We start from the raw sequence: 20,310 nt of genomic DNA, 5'->3' as shown, positions 1-20,310 counted from the left end.
TGCAACTGTTTTGCACCCGTTGTATTTGAACGTAGAGCCTATCACACCCGATCATCACGTGGTGTCTCAGCACGAAGAACTTTCGCAACGGTGCATACTCAGGGAGAACAATGTAGACATGACCGAGACATGTCTCTGGTCAATAACCAATAGCGGAACCTGGATGCTCATATTGGCTCCTACATATTCTACGAAGATCTTTTATCGGTCAGACCGCATAACAACATACATTGTTCCCTTTGTCATCGGTATGTTACTTGCCCGAGATTCGATCGTCGGTATCCAATACCTAGTTCAATCTCGTTACCGGCAAGTCTCTTTACTCGTTCCGTAATACATCATCTCACAACTAACTCATTAGTTGCAATGCTTGCAAGGCTTATGTGATGTGCATTACCGAGAGGGCCCAGAGATACCTCTCCGACAATCGGAGTGACAAATCCTAATCTCGAAATACGCCAACCCAACATGTACCTTTGGAGACACCTGTAGAGCTCCTTTATAATCACCCAGTTACGTTGTGACGTTTAGTAGCACACAAAGTGTTCCTCCGGCAAACGGGAGTTGCATAATCTCATAGTCATAGGAACATGTATAAGTCATGAAGAAAGCAATAGCAACATACTAAACGATCGGGTGCTAAGCTAATGGAATGGGTCATGTCAATCACATCATTCTCCTAATGATGTGATCTCGTTAATCAAATAACAACTCTTTTGTTTATGGTAGGAAACATAACCATCTTCGATTAACGAGCTAGTCAAGTAGAGGCATACTAGTGACACTTTGTTTGTCTATGTATTCACACAAGTATTATGTTTCCGGTTAATACAATTCTAGCATGAATAATAAACATTTATCATGATATAAGGAAATAAATAATAACTTTATTATTGCCTCTAGGGCATATTTCCTTCAAAAAGTTGTCGTGCAAAAGTTAAGTTATACTAAATAAACAATATATAGTTGAAAATGAGTAAAGGTGAGCCTTATTGCCACTTTTGCGCGCGTGTTGAGCCCCTTGTATTGTAATAGGGGTATAGTCATCAAACCTGTATTAATTACATATAGTTGAGCCAGACTCGTCTAGCCATGTCTGTGGTCTTACCGACCAGTCAAATGCTTGAGTTGGTGAGGCCTTTTAGTGTGCACCGGCCAAGGCGGCCGCACCGTCTTCGGCGCGCAAGGAGCGTTCAATATTTCCATTTACTGTAATGATGCCACGTGTACCGGGCATCTTGAGCTTGAGGGAAGCGTAATGCGGTATTGCGTTAAAGCGAGCGAAAGCTTCGCGTCTGAGTAGTGCTTGATAGCCACTTTGGAACGGAGCGACATGGAAAGTTAAATTTTCATTGTGGAAGTTATCGGGGAAGCCGAATATAACCTCTAGTAGCAGGGAGCCCCTGCAGTGAGCCTTCGGGCCTGGCGTTACTCCTTTAAAGGTAGCATTGCTGCGGCAAATTTTTGTTGGGTCTATCCCCATTTTGCGGACTATGTCCTGATATATCAGATTTAAACTGCTGCCGCCGTCCATCAGGACTCGGGTGAAGTGGTATCCGTCAATTATTGGATCTAATACCAAGGCAGCCCATCCTGCACACTGGATACTTGCCAAGTAATCCGGATGGTCGAAGGTGATCGGTTGGGACGACCAGTGGCAGAGCTCCGCGGTGATTGGCCCTGGGGCATGTTCCTTTAAAGGTTCCGCTTTGTTTCTCCCTTTTATTACGTGTAACACGTTGACTGTTTTGACTTCTGCTGGGAATTTCTTCTTCTCCCCTGTGCTTTGCTTGTGAGGTTCGTCCTCGTCTTCACTTGGTGTATCCTGCCCCTTATGTTCGGCGTTGAGTTTGCCGGACTATTTGAAGACCCAACATTCTCTGTGGGTATGATTTGAAGGTTTATCAGGGGTGCTATGGATCTGACATATTTGGTCCAGAATTTTGTTTAGGCTGGACAGTTCGTCTCTGTTGCCTTTGGAGGGCGGCTTCTGCTGGCCTGGCCGAGAGCTTCTAAATCCAGCGTTTACCGCCATGCTCTTTGGGCTATCTTCCTTATTCCGTCGCTTATTCTTGCTGCATCATGATTTCCCGTTTCCATCCCTTACTTCGGATGTACTTGGGTCGCTGGTGCTGCATCTGGCTAACTAGATGTCCTCGCCCGCGCAAAAACGGGTCATGAGGCTTGTTAATGTTGCCATTGTTCTCGGCTTTTCTTGACCGAGGTGTCTGGCAAGCCATTCGTCTCGGACGCTATGCTTAAAAGCTGCTAAGGCTTCAGCGTCCGGACATTCGACTATTTGGTTCTTTTTAGTGAGGAACCTGTTCCAAAGTTTTCAGGCTGACTCACCGGGCTGTTGAGTTATATGACTTAAATCGTCTGCATCCGGTGGTCGGACATATGTCCCTTGAAAATTTGCCCGAAAGGCGTCTTCGAGCTCTTCCCAGCTTCCGATGGAGTTTTCGGGGAGGCTTTTAAGCCAGTGCCGAGCTGGCCCTTTGAGCTTGAGGGGTAAGTACTTGATGGCGTGGAGATCATCTCCTCGAGCCATACGGATATGGAGGATGTAGTCCTCAATCCAGACCCCAGGGTCTGTTGTTCCGTCGTACGCCTCTAAGTTTACGAGTTTGAATCCCTCTGGAAATTCATGATCCAGCACCTCATCGGTGAAACATAGAGGGTGTGCGGCACCCCTGTATTTGGGTGTATCGTGGTGTTCGGATGTTTGTTGTGTTGCATTGTATGTTGGAGCGCGCCTGCGTGGTCCATAGATGGATCTGGTTGCGCCGTCCTTTTGATGCGAGCCCTTATGCGGATCGCGTACTGGTTTATGTGCGGCGTCGATTGCCGCTTTATGTTGGCTATGAGGTCGTCTATCCGACCGGATGGCCGTTTTATTTTTTAATTGTGGAGGATCTAAGGCCTCCTCATCAAATTCAGGTAGCAACTTTCGCTTCGGATAGCTCTTGGCGTGGCGATTACTGTCGTATTTTGCTGCAGTGTTGAGTACTTCACTCCATTTGATTTTGAGTGTCTTGTGCAGCCTTGAGCCTTTGCTTCTATTTTTTCAGACTCCTCGCCGTGGCAACAAGCCTTTGGTGGGCATTATGTTGCTCCTGGCGCCTGTCCGGTGTGATGTCGTCCGGACTGTTATCTTCGACGAGGTTGGGTTGTTCGGCTTGATTTTCCGTGTTGCCGTGGTCGGGCAATGGTTCACCCTGCTCTAATGATGGGTCTATATGATCGTTATTTCTGCCGAGGTAGGATTTGGAGAGGCGTTTATGCCGCCGCTTTGGCTGCTGCTCGAGGGAACCACCCTTCGCTGCGTCCTTCCATTCCTCGTCGTTATTTTCTTTGGGTGTGTTCACCATGTATACGTCATGTGATGAAGTAGACGTCCAGTGCCCTGTGGGCAGTGGTTCCTCTTCGCCTCCCACATAGTCGTCCATACCGTCGATGTCTTCGGAGTCGAAGTCGAGCATGTCGGTTAAGTCATCGACAGTGGCTACTAAGTGGGTGGTGGGTGGGTGGCGAATTTCTTCATCATCTGCATCCCAATCCTGCCGAACGTAGTTCGGCCAGGACTCTCCTGACAAGGAGAGAGACCTTAATGAGTTCAGTATGTCGCCAAAGGGCGAGTGCTGAAAAATATCCGCGGAGGTAAACTCCATGATCGGCGCCCAATCGGATTCGATAGGAACGGGTGCAGGCGGTTTGGAGTCCGTGGCCGGAGAAGGATCCGACAGTTTAGCAACACGGCTCTCGTGAAGGGTAAGGTCAATATTCGTCTCGATCGCCGCAGAGGATACGGCCTCCGTGGCGGAGTCTATCCCCCCATCCACGGATGGCGCAACCGGCTCCGAATTGAGGGTCGGAGCGGCTGCCGGTGCGATTTCTTGAACACTGTCCGATGGTAGAGTTAGATCTTATTCACCGTGACCACGCGGCACACAAGGCAGGGGCTCGAATCCATCAAAGATCAAGTCTCCGCGGATATCGGCCATGTAATTTAAGCTTCCAAACCTGACCTGGTGGCCAGGGGCGTAACTTTTGATCTGCTCCAGATGGCCAAGCGAGTTGGCCCGCAGTGTGAAGCCGCCATACACAAAGATCTGTCCGAGGAGAAAATTTTCATCCTGGACTGCATCGCTATCGATGATAGTAGGAGCCATCAAGCCTAACGGCGATGACACAGAGGAACTCTCAATGAAAGCACCAATGTCGGTGTCAAAACCGGCGGATCTCGGGTAGGGGGTCCCGAACTGTGCATCTAAGGCGGATGGTAATAGGAGGCAGGGAACACGATGTTTTACCCAGGTTCGGGCCCTCTTGATGGAGGTAAAACCCTACGTCCTGCTTGATTTATTCTTGATGATATGAGTATTACAAGAGTTGATCTACCACAAGATCGGAGAGGCTAAACCCTAGAAGCTAGCCTATGGTATGATTGTATGTTGTCCTACGGACTAAAATCCTCTGGTTTATATAGACACCGGAGGGGGCTAGGGTTACACAAGGTCGGTTACAAAGGAGGAGATATACATATCCGTATTGCCTAGCTTGCCTTCCACGCCAAGTAGAGTCCCATCCGGACACGAGACGAAGTCTTCAATCTTGTATCTTCATAGTCCAACAGTCCGGCCAAAGGATATAGTTCGTCTGTCCGAAGACCCCCTAATCCAGGACTCCCTCAGTCGCTATAACAGCTTGGTATTTATGGTGGAATAGATGGACGCTAGTTCATTAGGGAAAGTCCCAAGATGCATACCAAACTTCGATGGGAGACCGTGCTATAGCGGGAAACTATGTTAAAGCTCATTCCTCGAGGGCAACAAATATAATAGGGGGTTGGATAAGACCTCCCATGGGGTCTGTGAAATTGAATGTTGATGCTTCTTTCGATCAGGACATGCTTAGAGGCACAACTGAGGTTGTCCTTAGAGATGACAAAGGAAGGTTCATTGTTGGGGGGAACTAGAGGATGGATTGGTGTGTAGATGTCTTAACAGCATAAACGTTGGATCTAAGATTTGGCTTATTACTTGCACAGAAGGTGGGATGCAATCATCTTGTTGTAAACTTCGACAATATAAAAGTAATTGACACAATGAAGAATGGAGGACATTCGGTGGAGCGGCGGCGGCGACTGTTTTTGATGATTGTTATTTTATGGCGTGCGATTTATCACTTATTAGTTTTGAACATTGTAATAGGGAAGTAATTAAAGTTGCTTATAAACTTGCTAGATTAGTTAAATTTTCTGTGACAAAGGATTGCTTCGAGGAACCTATGAATGATAATGTAACTTTTCTTATTGATGATGTAATCGTTATTTCCAATGAATAAAAGGGGTATTTTGTTTCAAAAAAAAGAGCCTTCAAGCTCAAGACACGTAGCGGCCTATTGTGCAGTCATCGATAAGGGCTTGGACAGTGTTGGTTATTGTGATTATTAGAAAGTATATGATAGAATAGATCTTTTTTCTATCTTGTTTTGTTTTTTGTTTTAAAATGGTTATGTACTCTTATATATATGTATATATATATATTATATATATGTCCACAAGGTTCAAGCAATACAACAATAATCCACCGTATTACGCCAATCTATCTTTATTCCCTCTTACATGGTATCAGTTTAACCCCAATCCAAACCCTAGCCGTCGCCGCCGCTTCCGCACCGTGCCGTCCCGGGGCGGTCGATCTCTGTGATCACCACCAGGGGCCGCGCCGCCCATACTTAGGTTTTTCTGCTGGTCATCTTGATCGGCTGTCCTAAAGAGTCTTTTTCCCATATCCTTTGATCCAGATTTTTCTCTCTTTCGTCGGTCGCATTGATCGGTGTTTTTTTGGTTTTTTTAATCTAAGATCGGTTTGTGTCGCCCGCCACCGCCGTCGACCCCATGCGTCTCTACTCCAAAACTGGCACGACCACCCGGCCTTTTCTCCGACGTGGCGGCCTCAGGCGATGTGACTGCGTGTCACGTCCGTCATTTGCGCGTCTGCCCGCCCGTCACTCTGCACCGGTCGTCGTTGTCCTGTCCCCGAGAACAAAGCACCCTCCACCGATCGAGCAATGGGTTGCCGATGTGACGCCCCGTGGTTCTCCCCATGCTTGCACCGACACGCGATGTCGCTGCGACGCCCTTTCGGGCCGTAGCGTCATGGCACGCGGTCTATGCCGTCGTCCCGAGGCCATTCCCGCAGTTACACCGACCCTCGCGCTACCACTGCATCGCCTCTTCGGGGCGTAGTGCGGTGGACCGCGGTCCACCGTCGCCCCGAGGCCGTCTGCTCCAAGCCGTCCCCGTGGCCGCACCGACCCTCGCATTGCCGCGGCGTCGCCCCATCAGGCCATAGCGAGCGTGGCACCCAGTCCCTGCCGCCGCCCTAAGGTCTTCCCCGTTGTCGCCCCAACCCGCGCACTGCCGCTGCATCACCACTTCAGGCCGTAGCGCCGCAGCACTGTCAGGACCCTGATTCCAAGTCACATCAATCTAGCCGGTAACACCTCATATCACTTTGCAGCCTCACGCATGGTATTCCCATGGGTGTCGCCTTACCATGGCCCGGGACCGTTTGCGCCTTTTGGCTCACGTATATGATAGTGTCGCTAGCATCCATATGACAGAGAACCCGGGCCGACGTGACTAGTCATGAACCCAAAGTGGCACTAACTTACGGGGACAGGCATACATGAATCAACATCGAGCATGTCGGTCAGCGGCGTGCGAATCCGGGTTGTAGCACTGGGCTAACAGGACTCCGGTGAACCGGGCTGTAGCTGGCTAGGCAGGACTCCGGATGTCACCGCATGACATTTCCCCAAAGGGACAGACACAGGAATGAAGTGAATCACATGCCGGCCAGTCAAGTGTCCCGGAGAAGTAGTGCTGGGCTAGCAGGACTCCGGTGAACTGGGCTGTAGCGGACTACTATGGCTCATGGAAGCACAAGACTACATTTCCCCATAAGAGAGGCTACCAAGGATAAACACCTAGGTTGTCGGATCCCACACATACCAAGCATTTCAATCATACACACAATATGCTCAATATGTGCAATACAACATGGCATCACAACAAGACTCTACGACTCATAGTATTTATTCATTAGGCTCCGAGGAGCGAGATATTACAAGCATGGGTCTCATGACCCAACATACAGAGCATACAAGCAACAAGCACATGCGGAAGCTTAACATGTCTGAGTACAGACATCTACAAATGAAAAAGGCTGAGAAGCCTGACTATATACAAGACCCTCCCAAGGATACAAAATCGTAGCTAAGGTAACAAGCTAAACGTCGAAGTCCACGCGGAACTACTAGCGAGACTGAAGTCTCTCTGCCAAACAAAGAATAGGCAAACGTGAGTACAAATGTACCCAGGAAGACTTACATCAGAACTAGCTACATATGCATCAGTATCAACAAAGGGGTGGTGGAGTTTAACTGCAGCAAGCCAGCTTTGACTCGGTGGCTATCCTGAACTACGACTGCAAGTAACTCTTTTGAGGTGGCGCACACAAGTCCACATATTCACCATATCAATACTCCACTATGGATCCGCTCCCGTCACCATACGAGAACGCCATCCATAGCACTCACGCTTATCTTGCACATTTTAGAGTATCCACTTTCACTTGTCTATGAACTATGCAAGGGGTCCAAGTTTCCATATCCGAGGAATCCGGCTATTCGAATAGATAATGATAACCCTGCAGGGGTGTACTTCTTCACACACGCTCTCGCCACTTACCACCATGTACACGTCTTGTATCTCGGCAACCTTCAAGCGGAAGCCTGGTGAGGGAGTCGTCCATGACCTGACTAATCACACAAGTCTCTCGTCTAGGTTTATTGCCTATTCGGGTTCCATCCGCAAGGAGATCCGGCCAGGGTGTCGCTCACGGCCCCAAACGATGTGTACAGGGTTCCCAAGCCCACCATCCGGGTGCCACTTGGTACACCGGGCCACTGTGCCTAGTTTGTCCCAAGCCCACCTGTACCGGGTGCCACTTGGTAGACTACTAACACTACCTACAAACACCAGAAACTAGTTGCAACTCCTGGACAGAGATCAGGTTGATTAATAAGTCGAGAGAGCTTGGAGCGCCCGGAGCCCAATGTGTGGTAGTAACTGTTCATGGATCACAAACACAGGACTCAGTTCCTAAGGACGGCTGCAATGAGACAACCCGCCATGTACTCCTACATGGCCTCTCACCGCTACCTTTACCAAATCGTGTTCACACACTTAGCTCTCAACAGTAGGACATGTTCACAACTTTCCAATTCATCCCCGATGAATCAGACCTGACACAACTCTAAGCAATAGCAGGCATGACAAATAAGCATGAATGAGTAGGCACATCAGGGCTCAAACAACTCCTACTCATGCTAGTGGGTTTCATCTATTTACTGTGGCAATGACAGGTCATGCAGAGGAAAGGGGTTCAAGTACCGCAGCATGTAACAGTTGAAACGTTGTTGTCCTAATGCAGTAAAAGAGAGCAGGAGCGAGAGAGTGGGATTGTATCGGAATGAACAACAGGATTTTGCTTGCCTGGCACTTCTGAAGATAATATAGTTCTTCATCGGTGTCATCGATCACGTCGTCGGAAACATCGTCGACTGAGAGGGGACGGTTACCGGCAAACAGAGAAGGACACAATCAATGCAATGCAACAATATGATGCATGAATGTGACATGGCAATATGCTGTTGATTGGCCTAATGCAACTAGCAACAAGTTAAATGGAGTTGGTTTGAACACTAGGTTCAAATTCAAACTCCATATGTGCTTTATTAAATGCCATTTATTTGAATTGTCCTAAACAGATGATATAAGTTGCTCTAACATGCATGAAAATGCCATAACAGATTCTTTGGATTTTTCTGATCATTTTTCATATATAATTTGTTTCATTTGGAGTTATAGATAATTTTCTATGATTTTTAGAAGTTTTGGGCATTTTCTGGAATTTCCTGAATAAACTTAAATCCAGAAAATGATTTATAGCGTCAGCATTACGTCATGCTGACCTCAGCAGGTCAACAGGCGCCGCCCAGGTCAAACCTGACTAGTGGGACCCACTGGTCAGTGACCCGGTGCCAGTTTGTCTCACAGACAGGTGGGGCCAGTCAACGGTGACGTCAGCGGGTCAACTAACGTGCGGGGTCCACTGTGTTTAAGTTAAAATTTAACAGGGTTTTACCCCGTGGTTAAATAGGCGGTGGGGCCTACATGTCAGTGGCTCTAGAGGGGTGATTAGTGGGCTCATTAGCAACTAATGATGTCGCCACGTCGGCCTCGCCGGAGTTGGCCGGCGGCGACCAAAACCGTGGTGGAGGCTCGCCGGAGACGCTGCTCCAGCAGCGGTTCGACGCGCGAAGGGCTCCAGTCTGCAGCCCTTCCTCCCGCGCATCCAATGAAGGCAGCTGGGGGCGCACGGTCGCTGGAGTTGGCGACGGCGTTGAGCCGGGCGGCTGCCGAAGCCACGGGCACGAGGCAGGCGTCGCTGTGGTGCACGGGGAGGCCAAACGAGGGCTTCTACAGCTTCGTAGGGACCTGCAGAGCACGCGGGTGCTACGGAGATGAGCGGAAGAGCTCGGGAGTGCGAGGTTCGCCGGCCATGGCGATGGCCGGAGCTCGATGCTCGCAGGGCGATGACTAGAGGGCGCGGGGAACAGCGGAAAAAGGGGGAAACGCAGTAGAAGCTCACAGCGGTTCGGTGGAGAAGCACGGTGGGGTCGGGGAGGAGCTGGAGCAAGCGAATCGACGGCGGCGGTCGTCGGTGCCGAAGCTTGATGACGACGAAGATGCCGGCGATGAGGGGATCCCGAGGTCGTGGCCGTTGGCTTGTCGACGTGTGGTGATGAGGCGGAGCCGATGGGCACGCTAGTGAGTCGGCGGGGGCACGGTGGTCGCAGTGGCGACGAGCGGCGACGATGAGCTCCGCTCGGAGAAGAGACTAGAGGGCGAGGGAGAGAGCAGAGAGTGAGGGAGAGGAGCGAGGGGTCTCCAGGGGGTGTCGTGGCGCTCGTAGCGGCGTCGGGGAGGCAAGCGGCAAGCAGGAGGTGGCTAGCGGGTGCCGGCGCGCGGCGAGCACACGCCCCTGTCCTACTGTCTCGAGGAGGTAGACGACAGGGAGGGCGCTGGTGGCTGGGCCGAGTGCTACAGCGGATGGCTGAGCTCTCTGGTGGGCTACACAGGTGAGACCAAGTAAGTTTCTCTCTTTTCCTATTTTTTTGTTTTCTATTTTCTGTAACTCTGTTTTGATTTAGTGTAATACTAAACCACATCTAGAAATCTTGAAATAAATTGTGGGGACCTTTTGAATTATTTCCAACAACCCACATTTAGTTTCAGAATTATTTGAGCATTTAAAATAATTATAGCAATTAAATGCCCAAATTCAAATACATAATGATTTAATTCAAATGTCCAGAAATGGCCTAGAAATATGTGCATCATTTTTGCCAGAGGTTTTCACCTTTATAAAAAATCATGAACTTTTCTAAAGAGCATTCTCGGTTCATTGAAAATGTTTCAAATTTGAACCTAGTTGAGTTCTTTTGGTGCTAGGGTTTCAACATCCCCAAATCAAATTAATTTGGAAAATAACATGATGCATGGATCCAGATGCAACTATTTGCAGGCACAAAAACTAGGGCTGTGACAACTCACCCCTACTAAACAAGAATCTCGTCCCGAGATTCAAGACGTGAGGTAAGAAGACAGAGGGGGCACAAAGCTAGCACAATCTTCACGATCTAGGTTGCACTTCATAAGAACGTTGATTGGATCATCACCTTTGCCTTGACGTCTTGCTCTGAGAACTCCATCCAACACAATGATGGCAAAAAGAAACTCTATAGGAATCGATCTTCTCAAAAATCAAACGATACGCGATCAACTCATGGAATGAGACGTTGAATCATCTCTTGATATAAGAGACAAACACACATCAAGAGGGATGGAGAGAACAAATGATGAAAGTTCAATCTGGTAGGAAACACTCCCACACTTAAGTAGGATGGTGCATAGGTTTCAAGGTAGCGAGGAGTTGATTGCCATGATCCCATAACGGGGCACCTTGGGGGAGGTGACTTGTGGAGTTATTCCCTTAAGTGGCAAAAAGAATTACTTTTGATACAAAGATCATTGAAACCCTCTATACCAGCCTAAGGCAATTCTCGAACGATCGTCTGGAAGAGTTCGAAGGAGTGGCATACTCAGACTACGATGGATGATGTGGACTACCTTGTTGAAGACAATGCAATGGATGATTTTGCTTATCATCGCAAATGGATGGGACCCATGGTAAGCCCACTTTTGAAGATGATCCCGAATAGCAATTACTGAAAAGGCAGACCATAGGTAAAATGGGACAAAGGCGGGTGCAAGTTGGGAACAAAATGCAAATGTTGGGAATGTTCCAACCATCATATCTGCCTGAGATTTAGATATGCTTGGTAACGGAATATTCCAGACAGCGTATCTGGAGAAGAAGGTAGCAACACAAATCAAGAGATGACGTTGCAAGATTCTCGGGAAATGAACTACGATAGCAAGCTCCAAAACATGAGCTGGTTCTGCTACAACCCTATGAACACGCTGTCCAAGACAAGCATGATCACATAGTAGTCTTACAATAAAAACACTGCCGGGTTCAGATGGGGAACCATCATTGAGGATATCGAAGTCCTTGTATACTTATCGATGAGCTTCTTCTCCTTGAACGGATCAATAAGTAGCTTGGTGTGCTAGGCAATACATATGGAATGAAGATGATCAGTCTAACAGACCACAAAATACTTCGCACATGCATGACTGACTTGGGATGATTCCAGAGGAAGCAAAAAACAAGCTACCTCAAATTCACGCCGGCAACTTGCATCGATTGCACGTGAACTTAGAGGAAGTCACTACTTTCATCCAAACATATACTTCATGAACGGGGCATGAAGAAAATGCTTACACAAGTTTCCAACACTAGCTGGATGTTCAACATGAATCATGGGGGAGACAAGATGATGTTGATGGGCTCAACAGCGACTCATCGGAATTTCCATATCACTGGACTTCCACCATCATGTGAACACGGTGATAGCATTGGTCAGACCAAAAGATGTAATGGTGTATGCTCGAGGGATCAACCACGAGTAATACAACATTACGAACATCATTGGTTCTGATTTGACTTGATGATAGCCCATACTCAAGTCAAAGTTTTGACAAGGCAATAAATCCAACAACTGATCACGAGGACCAATCGATGGAGATATCATCTTTCTTCAACACACGTATACAAAGAGATATCCTTTAACATGAACTAAGTCAGACAAGCTTTTATCTTCCAACTCTCCAAGTTGTTGTTTGGCTTAACCAACTAGCTCTGGGGTATCCAACACAGATTCTTGGAGAATGGGTGGTTTGGAGGAAAACCAGCATGATCCCGAACTCAACATAGCGGTCAGGTGACAACCTGGTAATACTTCCGAGAAGATATTCGGAACATCACGAACCACCGATATGTTATTAAGCTCGAGAACAATCTTGCTTTTCAGGGTAAGACGATATGATCAAGGAGCGAGGGATTGTCACAATCCTAACTCATTGGTCGATGAGTGCACCCGGAAATATGGACTAGGTAGCACGATCAATCTTAGGATGATGATTCAATAACCAGCACGCTAAGAATGAGAGTATTGTCCATTAACTACCAAGCAACGGAGTTGCTAGGAGTATTGATTTCGCACATCACAGTACACTCGTCGGCACTCCGGTTACAATAACACGGAACTGAGGAATGAACAATGATGGCAAGAAGTATTACTGTGTCAAGAATTCATAAGAGATGATGCAATTCTCATGACACTCCTGACATAAAGATGGTAACACTCCAAGGTAGAGCAGAGCAAAAGCTGGATTGGCATTTTGATCTGCGGAATACAATTGTTTTGACCCAATCCTAGATATGGATGAGATTCTGGAGTTTGTTTCTCCTAGTCATTCTGGAATAGGATGGCTTGACGGACCACAAGAATAATAAGCATCGATAACACGAATGCACAATTACTCCTGACTATCAATTGATAGACGATGGTCGGAATACAAAAGAAGAGGGACAACTCAAGAGGACATATATCTCTCTGAGTTGTGGATGCATAGATTAATATGGCGAACCAAGTTCAACAGGTTTCTTCCAGATAACCCATGCAGAAAGGTAGAACTGGCAGATTCACAATAAAATGGAGAACTCATCAAGAGCACTCTTGTTGTGATCTTTTGGTTCAAAAGAACCTCTGCCATATTGGCTCATGGTATTGGAAGAACGATATACCACGGACCTCGAGGACTATCACAAGGTTACTAATATCCTAAAGGAACTAGCAACAATGTCAACACGAGGTAACCCGGGAGTAGAATACCTACTACTAAATGGCATCACGGGATGCTTTCGAAAATGGTGGCCACAATCATCACACTGGGAACACCAAACATGGCTAGATTACTAACTCTAAGATACCCTAATGTCATAATAACAACTCCAACATATATGTCGAGGCAATAGAGTACCTCAACTCACCGATTAGTGTGCTTAATCTGGCCCAAAAGGACATCAGGAACGGGAGGAAGGGATTTGCAGATGCATTAGACTGTTTAGAAACCTGGGATGACTCGGACAGCATAACGGTTGTAAATGCTCAAAATGATTTGAGACATCCTGCAAAAATGGTGGCATAACCACTCAACATCACAATATCAAGGTTCTGAGGCCGGCTATGAACATATGGAAGTAGTAGGAACTGAACTGAGGCTTAAACCCAACAATCCTAGGCAACTACGGTTTAGTAACACGTCATCCTGAGAGATAGAAGAGAAGCCTAGTTCCTAATCCCCGTAGAAAAGAAGAGGTTGACTCATATCAGAAGGGCATAAGGTATAAGGAGTAAAAAGAGCCTTACGTTCCTTCCCACAATCAATTCCCCTACATAACTAAAGCATTTCTAGACACGACTTCGACCAGTTTGGTTTGGTAATCCTACAGGCAGTCAGGCTCTGATACCAAAGCTGTCAGGACCCCGATTCCAAGTCACATCGATCTAGCCGGTAACACCTCATATCACTTTGCGGCCTCACGCACGGTATTCCCACGGATGTCGCCTTACCATGGCCTGGGACCGTTTGCGCCTTTTGGCTCACGTATATGATAGTGTCGCTAGCATCCATATGACAGAGAACCCGGGCCGACATGACTAGTCATGAACCCAAAGTGGCACTAACTTACGGGGACAGGCATACATGAATCAACATCGAGCATGTCGGTCAGCGGCGTGCGAATCCGGGTTGTAGCACTGGGCTAACAGGACTCCGGTGAACCGGGCTGTAGCTGGCTAGGCAGGACTCCGGATGTCACCGCATGACATTTCCCCAAAGGGACAGACACAGGAATGAAGTGAATCACATGCCGGCCAGTCAAGTGTCCCGGAGAAGTAGTGCTGGGCTAGCAGGACTCCGGTGAACTGGGCTGTAGCGGACTACTATGGCTCATGGAAGCACAAGACTACATTTCCCCATAAGAGAGGCTACCAAGGATAAACACCTAGGTTGTCGGATCCCACACATACCAAGCATTTCAATCATACACACAATATGCTCAATATGTGCAATACAACATGGCATCACAACAAGACTCTACGACTCATAGTATTTATTCATTAGGCTCCGAGGAGCGAGATATTACAAGCATGGGTCTCATGACCCAACATACAGAGCATACAAGCAACAAGCACATGCGGAAGCTTAACATGTCTGAGTACAGACATCTACAAATGAAAAAGGCTGAGAAGCCTGACTATATACAAGACCCTCCCAAGGATACAAAATCGTAGCTGAGGTAACAAGCTAAACGTCGAAGTCCACGCGGAACTACTAGCGAGACTGAAGTCTCTCTGCCAAACAAAGAATAGGCAAACGTGAGTACAAATGTACCCAGGAAGACTTACATCAGAACTAGCTACATATGCATCAGTATCAACAAAGGGGTGGTGGAGTTTAACTGCAGCAAGCCAGCTTTGACTCGGTGGCTATCCTGAACTACGACTGCAAGTAACTCTTTTGAGGTGGCGCACACAAGTCCACATATTCACCATATCAATACTCCACTATGGATCCGCTCCCGTCACCATACGAGAACGCCATCCATAGCACTCACGCTTATCTTGCACATTTTAGAGTATCCATTTTCACTTGTCTATGAACTATGCAAGGGGTCCAAGTTTCCATATCCGAGGAATCCGGCTATTCGAATAGATAATGATAACCCTGCAGGGGTGTACTTCTTCACACACGCTCTCGCCACTTACCACCATGTACACGTCTTGTATCTCGGCAACCTTCAAGCGGAAGCCTGGTGAGGGAGTCGTCCATGACCTGACTAATCACACAAGTCTCTCATCTAGGTTTATTGCCTATTCGGGTTCCATCCGCAAGGAGATCCGGCCAGGGTGTCGCTCATGGCCCCAAACGATGTCTACAGGGTTCCCAAGCCCACCATCCAGGTGCCACTTGGTACACCGGGACACTGTGCCTAGTCTGTCCCAAGCCCACCTGTACCGGGTCCACTTGGTAGACTACTAACTACCTACAAACACTAGAAACTAGTTGCAATTCCTGGACAGAGATCAGGTTGATTAATAAGTCGAGAGAGCTTGGAGCGCCCGGAGCCCAATGTGTGGTAGTAACTGTTCATGGATCACAAACACAGGACTCAGTTCCTGAGGACGGCTGCAATGAGACAACCCACCATGTACTCCTACATGGCCTCTCACCGCTACCTTTACCAAATCGTGTTCACACACTTAGCTCTCAACAGTAGGACATGTTCACAACTTTCCAATTCATCCCCGATGAATCAGACCTGACACAACTCTAAGCAATAGCAGGCATGACAAATAAGCATGAATGAGTAGGCACATCAGGGCTCAAACAACTCCTACTCATGCTAGTGGGTTTCATCTATTTACTGTGGCAATGACAGGTCATGCAGAGGAAAGGGTTTCAACTACCGCAGCATGTAACAGTTGAAAAGTTGTTGTCCTAATGCAGTAATAGAGAGCAGGAGCGAGAGAGTGGGATTGTATCAGAATGAACAAGGGGGTTTTGCTTGCCTGGCACTTCTGAAGATAATATAATTCTTCATCGGTGGCATCGATCACGTCGTCGGAAACATCGTCAACTGAGTGGGGACGATTACCGGCAAACAGAGAAGGACACAATCAATGCAATGCAACAATATGATGCATGAATGTGACATGGCAATATGTTGTTGATTGGCCTAATGCAACTAGCAACAAGTTAAATGGTGTTGGTTTGAACACTAGGTTCAAATTCAAACTCCATATGTGCTTTATTAAATGCCATTTATTTGAATTGTCCTAAACAGAGGATATAAGTTGCTCTAACATGCATGAAAATGCCATAAACAGATTCTTTGGATTTTTCTGATCATTTTTCATATATAATTTGTTCATTTGGAGTTATAGGTAATTTTTTATGATTTTTAGAAGTTTTGGGCATTTTCTGGAATTTCCTGAATAAACTTAAATCCAGAAAATGATTTATAGCGTCAGCATTATGTCATGCTGACCTCAGCAGGTCAACAGGCGCCGCCCAGGTCAAACCTGACCAGTGGGACCCACTGGTCAGTGACCCGGTGCCAGTTTGTCTCACAGACAGGTGGGGCCAGTCAACGGTGACGTCAGCGGGTCAACTGACGTGCGGGGTCCATTGTGTTTAAGTTAAAATTTAATAGGGTTTTACCCTATGGTTAAATAGGCGGTGGGGCCTACATGTCAGTGGCTCTAGAGGGGTGATTAGTGGGATCATTAGCAACTAATGATGTCGCCACATCGGCCTCGCCGGAGTTGGCCGACGGCGACCAAAACCGTGGTGGAGGCTCGCCAGAGACGCTGCTCCGGCAGCGGTTCGACGCACGAAGGGCACCAGTCTGCAGCCCTTCTTCCCGCGCATCCAACGAGGGCAGCAGGGGGCGCACGGTCGCCGGAGTTGGCGACGGCGTTGAGCCGAGCGGCTGCCGAAGCCACGGGCACGAGGCAGGCGTCGCTGCGGTGCACGGGGAGGCGAAACGAGGGCTTCTACAGCTTCGTAGGGACCTGGAGAGCACGCGGGTGCTACGGAGATGAGCGGAAGAGCTCAGGAGCGCGAGGCTCGCCGGCCATGGCGATGGCTGGAGCTCGATGCTCGCGGGGCGACGGCTAGAGGGCGGGGGAGAACAATGAAAAAAGGGGGAAACGCAGCAGAAGCTCACAGCGGTTCGGTGGAGAAGCACGGCGGGGTCGGGGAGGAGCTGGAGCAAGCGAATCGAGGGTGGCGGTCGTCGGTGCCGAAGCTTGATGACGATGAAGATGCCGGCGATGAGGGGCTCCCGAGGTCGTGGCCGTCGGCTTGTCGACGTGTGGTGATGAGGCGGAACCGATGGGCACGCTAGTGAGTCGGTGGGGGCACGGTGGCCGTGGTGGTGACGAGCGACGATGGTGAGCTCCGCTCGGGGAAGAGACTAGAGGGCGAGGGAGAGAGCAGAGAGTGAGGGAGAGGAGCGAGGGGTCTCCAGGGGGTGTCGTGGCACTCGTAGCGGCGTCGGGGAGGCAATCGGCAAGCAGGAGGTGGCTGGCGCGTGCCGGCGCGCGGCGAGCACACGCCCCTGTCCTACTGTCTCGAGGAGGTAGACGACAGGGAGGGCGCTGGTGGCTGGGCCGAGTGCTACAGCGGATGGATGAGCTCTCTGGTGGGCTGCACAGGTGAGACCAGGTAAGTTTCTCTCTTTTCCTATTTTTATTTTGTTTTCTATTTTCTGTAACTCTGTTTTGATTTAGTGTAATACTAAACCACATCTAGAAATCCTGAAATAAATTGTGGGGACCTTTTGAATTATTTCCAACAACCCACATTTAGTTTCAGGATTATTTGAGCATTTAAAATAATTATAGCAATTAAATGCCCAAATTCAAATACATAATGATTTAATTCAAATGTCCAGAAATGGCCTAGAAATATGTGCATCATTTTTGCCAGAGGCTTTCACCTTTATCAAAAATCATGAACTTTTCTAAAGAGCATTCTTGGTTCATTGAAAATGTTTCAAATTTGAACCTAGTTGAGTTCTGTTGGTGCTAGGGTTTCAACATCCCCAAATCAAATTAATTTGAAAAATAACATGATGCACGGATGCAGATGCAACTATTTGCAGGCACAAAAACTAGGGCTGTGACAGGCACGCGGTCCACTTCGCTGTCCATGCGCGTCGACTTCGGTGTGGTATGTGCCGCACCACCTTTCTAGGTGCGGGAACACCACCATCCATGCTGGTCTTCGTCACATTGTCGGGTTCTTCCTCGCCTGCTTCAAGCATCGTCGCTGCGCTCCTAACCTAGCCGTCGCCGCTGCTGCCTCCTCAAGTCATTGTCGCCGCTCTTCTTCCCGATCCATGGCGAGTACCTCGACACCGGCCACCCCGACTCGACATCGACCACGGTGTCCCTCGCACGGCTACCTCGACCACGGCTACACCACCCTACGCTCTCGTCTACCTCGACATCGACACAAAGGGCTATCGCCTTGCTTGAGCAACCTCGTCTGTTTTCACTGCAGCCATGACTTCCGCGATGCATCGACCGTTCGATTGTGGAAGGATTTCCATCGGCTTACCTTTGGATTCTTCTGCAGTCTCACTGTCCGCGTAGCTACCATTGTGATTGTGGAGGGATGTTAAGTATCGTGATTATAAGGAAGTATAGGATAGTCTAGGATTTATTTCTACCTTGTCTTGTACTCTAAGATTTTTTTTAGAAAATCTTGTACTCTAAGATGGTCATGTACTTCTATATATATGCCCATGAAGCTCAAGCAATGCAACAACAATCCACCGCATTACGCCAATCCTTCTCTATTCCCTTTTACAAACAGGACCTTGCTAGAGGCGAGGCAGATGGCAGAGCGTCAAAGTGCAGCTCAAGGAAATCATGCTGGCACGTGTGAAGATCAGGAAGGAAACAAATGGAGATTGGAGATGAACCTCAAACCTTTGACATCAGTCGAACGGCTCAGATCAACTAAATTTTCAAAAAAAAAGGCAACTGATGAATATGTGCCCTTTTTTAATTGCACTATATCTTGTTTTGGTTCAAACGAACCCAAAGTGTTATGCATATATCAACGTTATCTCCTGGTATGTAGGCGGTTATTGCTCGGTTCAACTACAGAAGAGCCACAACTGTTCGCACATGAACACGTCATTGTGTACTCTCGACACTGGGGTGATGCATCACAACTCACGTCGAAGGAGACCCAACCGAAAGCGTGGTACGCAAGCAATCCGGTAGGCGATTTTGTATACCCGAAACCCCACGGGTTCGGAAGGGAACCCATCTGGACGGCGGCGGCTATGGGCTGCCTTAGATCAACTTGCTCGCCCATAGAGCCTCGAGGATTGCTTCCCTTTAACACGAAGAAGGGACAAAGAACGATAAAGAAAGAAAGAACAAGAGGGAGATGTAAAATTAGGGTAAAAAGTAGATGGATTTCGCGAATGCGTGTGTTGTTCAATCAGCATCACCTATCATATATTTATGAGGCGGATGGACTTCCCGTACAATAAAAGTACTTCAAATCCTGTCCAAATCCTTTCAAAATTAACCGAACTCACATTTACGTAGGTCAAAGACAATAGTTCAGTTTTTGGGACCCATAGGCCGCATACGACCTTGGATGGAGACACGCCAAAAAGCAGATTTATCATTTCGACAAGGCGGACAACTTTCATCTTGAACGTTTTTCGATTTGAATCCGTGTTAAGGGCTAAATCGCTTCGTGCAAAACAAGGAAAAAGTGACGCTATCCATCAGGCATCGTCCATATGGGTGTTTGGTGCCGCAGACCACTTTTTGCTCATGGTGAGGCCAAAACACTGTGCTTGCTCTAACTTTTATACACGTTCTTGGAATGAGATGATTCAAACATCAAAATCAATCGCCTCATCGAGACGAAGACATTGCATGTAGAACACCTTTTCATTTGAGGTCGTCTTGGAGACGTAATAGGCCGAACAGTACTTCAAATACCAAATCTTTGTACTTCGCGCGCAGCTTCGGCCCCCAAGATGAGATCAGATAGCGATGACCCAAACATCAAAGTTGTTCGCTTCCATGATATGGAACTTTTTCATGTTGAAACATTTTTCATTTTAGGCCATCTTAATTATGTTTTCTGTGATACCAAAATCT

The sequence above is a fragment of the Triticum urartu genome, chromosome 3 (genome assembly GCF_003073215.2).
Source record: "Triticum urartu cultivar G1812 chromosome 3, Tu2.1, whole genome shotgun sequence".
Classification (NCBI taxonomy): Eukaryota; Viridiplantae; Streptophyta; class Magnoliopsida; order Poales; family Poaceae; genus Triticum; species Triticum urartu.
The sequence above is the reverse complement of the archived record's forward strand: the minus strand, read 5'-3'. Positions refer to the sequence as shown.